Below are 4,804 nucleotides of genomic sequence, written 5' to 3' on the forward strand. Positions count from 1 at the left end.
CTGCTTGCAGTGGTAGTTCAGGTTAGCCACTAAGTCAAAGCTGGCTTGCTGCAGTTAAACTCCACCACCCCCTCCCCCCCTTGTTGATACCGATGCATATGTAGCTAGTTCTGATTTAAGTCTTGTTGAGTACCTTTGTACTCACGTTTGCTTAATTTATGTTTTGTAGAGAGACTTCAGTCTCGCTAGTAGTTCCGCGTGGACTTCGACGTTTAGCTTGATACCTCAGCTACGATCTTGTGCCCTCGGCAGGATCTGGTAGATAGTCAGGCTTCTTAGCCCTTTTCATTTGTAGATGTCTGTTCTCAGACATGTTAAGCTTCCGCATGTGCTTTGACTTGTATGCTATGATTTTTGGGTCATGAGACCCATGTTTGTAATATCTCGCTCCTCCGAGCCTAATGAATAAATACTTGAGTTGTAGAGTTATGTTGTGATGCCATGTTGTATTTACACATATCGAGCATATTGTGTGTATGATTGAAATGCTTGGTATGTGTGGGATCCGACAATCTAGTTGTTTATCCTTGGCAGCCTCTCTTATGGGGAAATGTAGTCTAGTGCTTCCATGAGCCATAGTAGTCCGCTACAGCCCGGTTCACCGGAGTCCTATTAGCCCAGCACTACTACTCAGGACACTTGACTGGCCGGCATGTGTTTCACTTCGTTCCTGTGTTTGTCCCTTCGGGGAAATGTCACGCGGTGACATCTGGAGTCCTGCCTAACCTGCTACAGCCCGGGTTCCCAGAGTCCTGTTAGCCCAATGCTATAGCCCAGATTCACACGCTGCTGACTGACATGCTCGATGTGATTCATGTATGCCTGTCCCCATAGGTTAGCGCCGCTTTGGGTTCACGACTAGCCATGTCGGCCCGGGTTCTCTGTCATATGGATGCTAGCGACACTATTATATACGTGAGCCAAAAGGCGCAAACGGTCCCGGGCCATGGTAAGGCGACACCCATGGGAATACCGTGCGTGAGGCCGCAAAGTGATATGAGGCGTTACCGGCTAGATCGATGTGACATGGAATCGGGGTCCTGACAGCGTTGGTATCAGAGCCTGACTGCCTGTAGGATTACCAAGCCAAACTGGTCGAAGTCGTGTCTAGAAATGCTTTAGTTATGTAAGGGAATTGATTGTGGAAGGGAATGTAAGGCTCTTTTTACTCCTTTACCCTATGGCCTTCTAATCTGAGTCATCCTCTTCTTTTCTACGGGGATTAGGAACTAGGCTTCTCATCTATCTATCAGGATGACGTGTTACTAATCCATAGACTTATAGAATTGATAGTTTCAAGCCTCAGTTCCGTTCCTACTACTTCCGTATGTTGTCAGTTGATCTCGGAACCTTGATATTGTTGTTGAGTGGCTATGCCACCATTTTTGCAGGTTGTCTCAAATCTTTTGAGAAATTACAGCCGTTATGCTATCCGAGTCATCCCAGGTTTCTCAATAGTCTGATGCATCTGCAAACCCTTTCCCCTGTTCCTGATGTCCATTTGGGCCAGATTAATCACACTACCTGTCAGTTGAGGTACTCTATTGCCTCGACATATATGTTGGAGCTATTATTATGACCCTAGGTGTTTAGGGAGTCACCTAGTAATCTAGCCATGTTTTGTGTTCTCGGTGTGATGATTCTAGCCACCATTCTCGAAAGCATCCCGTGATGCCATTTAGTTAGTAGGTATTCTACTACTGGGTTTTGAACCTGAGATTCACCCTACTTACCTCATGTTGATAGTGTTGCTAGTTCCTTTAGGATATTAGTAACCTTTGCATTTGTCCTCGAGGTCCATGGTATATCCTTCTTCCAAATACTATGAACCGCCTATGGCAGAAGTTCTTTGAACCATAAGATCACAACCAGAGTGCTCTTGATGAGTTCTCCATTCTTCATTGTGAATCTGCCAGTCCTACCATTCTGCATGGGTTGTCCGGAAGAAATGTTGAGCTATGCTCGACATACTAATCTATGCATCCACAACTCAGAAAATTATATGTTCCTCGAGTTGTTCCTCTTCAGTTGTATTCCGACCATCTTCTATCAGTTGATAGCCAAGAGTATGTGTGCATTTGTGTTCATCGATGCCTATAATTCTTGTGGTCCGTCAAGCCATTCTATTCCAGAATGACTAGGAGAAACAAACTCCAGAACCTCATCCATATGTAGCATTGGGTCAAAACAATTGTATTCGGCAAGTCAAAATGCCAATCCAGCTTTTGCTCTGCTCTACCTTGGAGTGTTACCATCTTTATGTCAGGAGTGTCATGAGAATTGCACCACCTCTTATGAATTCTTGACGCAGTAATACTTCTTGCCATCATTGTTCATTCCTCGCTTCCGTGTTATTGTAACCGGAGTGCTAACAAGTGTACTGTGATGTGCGAAATCAATACTCCTAGCAACTCCGTTGCTTGGTAGTTAATGGACAATACTCTCATTCTTAATGTGCTGGTTATTGAATCATCACCCTAAGGTTTATCGTGCTACCTAGTCCTTATTTCTGGTACACACTTCGATCAATGAGTTAGGATCATGTCAATCCCTCACTCTCTTGATCACATCGTCTTGTCCTGAAAAGCAAGATTGTTCTCGAGCTTAGTAACATATCGGTGGTTCGTGACTTTCCGATTATCTTCTCGGAAGTGTTACCAGGTTGTCGCCTGACCGTTATGTTGAGCTCGTGATCAAGCTGGTTTCTTGTAAACCACCCCTTCTCCAAGAATCTGTGTTGGATACCCCTGAGGTAGTTGTTAAGCTAAAACAACAACTTGGAGAGTTGAAAGATAAAAGCTTGCCTAACGTAGTTCATTTTAAAGGGATATCTTTTGTGTGTGTGTGTGTGTGTGTTGAAGAAAGATGATATCTTCATTGATTGGTCCTCGTGATCAGTTGTGGGATCTATTGTCTTGTCCAAACTTTGTTTTGAGTGTGGGCTATCCTCAAATCAAACCAGAACCAACGATGTTCGTAATGTTGTCTTACTCGTGGTTGACTCCTCGAGCATACACCATTACATCTTTGGCCTGACCAATACTATCACATTGTCCACATAGTGGTGGAAGTCCAGTAATATGGAAATTCCGATGAATTGCTGTTGAGCCCATCAGCGGCATTTTGTCTCCTCCATGATTTGTGTTGAACATCCAGCTAGTGTTGGAAACTTGTGTAATCATTTTCTTCATGCCCCGTTCCTGAAGTATATGTTTGGATGAAAGAAGTGACTTCCTTTGATTCACGTGCATTTGATGTAAGTTGCCGCCGTGAATCCGGGAAAGTTTGTTTTGCTTCCTCTGGAATCATCCCAAGTCAGTCATGCACGTGCGAAGTATTCTATGGTCTGATAGACTGATCATCTTCATTCCATACGTATCCGTAGCACACCAAGCCACTGATTGACTTGTTCAGGGAGAAGAAGTTCTCCATAAGAGCTAATCATATGACTTATGCAAGGACTTCGATATCCTAGATGATGGTTCCCAACCAGGACTCGGTAGTGTTTCATTGTAAGACCACCATGTGGTCATGCTTGTCTGGGACAGCGTGTTCATGTGTGTTTAGCAAAACCAGCTCATGTTTTGGAGCTTACTACCATAGTCCATTTCCTGAGAATCTCGCAATGTCATCTTGTCGAATTGTGTTGCAAATTTTCATTGTCTTTCTAGACTTGATGAGTCTAGGATATCGTGTTACCAACCAGATCTAAAACTCGGGCAGATATGATGGTTGGAATTTTTCCAAGATCTATGATGTAGGCCCCGACAAGGCTGATGTTCTGGCCGACACACCTAGCCGGAAGGTCTATCATTGTAGTAACTTGATTGAGTTATTTGACCATCTTCTCCATGAGGATTTAGTGCAACTTATTCTAGGAGTTGTTCCTTGGGGATTCTTGTGCTCTTAGTTTCTTCAGTTATTCTATAACTACTCAAAAGTGGAATCACTTTGAGTTTTTCTCCAGTTACTAGAATCATTTCCAGCATTTTCATTTGGTTCCCAGCTTGCACCTGCCTTTGTGCCATTTTACTATGGTCTGCCTTCCCAGTAATTTTTATTTTAGGATCATCCTCAAAAGTGGGCTTACCCTAGACCCTATCCTTTCTCGATGATAAGAAGAAATCATCCATTGTGTTGTCTTCAACAAGGTAGTCCACATCATCCATTCTAGTATGAGTATGCCATTTCTTCAAGCTCCTTCACGCGATCGTTTGTGATTGCCTCAGGCTGGTGAGAAGAGTTTCAATGATCTCTGAATCAAAAGTAATTCTTTTTGCCACTTAAGGGAATATTTCTGCGAGTCACCTTCTTTAAGATGTCTCGTTATGGTATCATGGCAATTATCTCCTCACTACCTTGAAAACCATGCACCATCTTACTCCAGCGTGGAATTATTGCCTATCCAATTGAACCTTTGTCATTTACCTCTTTCCATTGCTCCTGATGTGTGCGCTATGTCTCAACTCAAGAGATGTTCTTACGTCTCATTCCGTGAGCTGATCTTGAGTGCTCGATCTTCGAGGAGATCGATTCCTGTAGGGCTTTCCTTTCTTTCTGTCGTCATCATGTTGGATGGACTCCTCGGAGAAAGACGACGAGACAAAGATGGTGATTGAATCAACAACCCTAAGAGGTGCAACCTGGATCGTGAAGATTATGTTAGTTTGTGTCCCCCCTTCATCTTACCCTACACCTGAATCTCGGGGCGAGATTCTTGTTTAGTGGGGGTGAGCTGTCACAGCCCCAGTTCAGGCCTTGCCTGCCTTTGCATTAGCCTCCATGCATCATGTCTAAATTCTAT

The sequence above is a fragment of the Triticum urartu genome, chromosome 4A (genome assembly GCF_056163025.1).
Source record: "Triticum urartu cultivar PI428250 chromosome 4A, HENAU_Tu73, whole genome shotgun sequence".
NCBI lineage: Eukaryota > Viridiplantae > Streptophyta > Magnoliopsida > Poales > Poaceae > Triticum > Triticum urartu.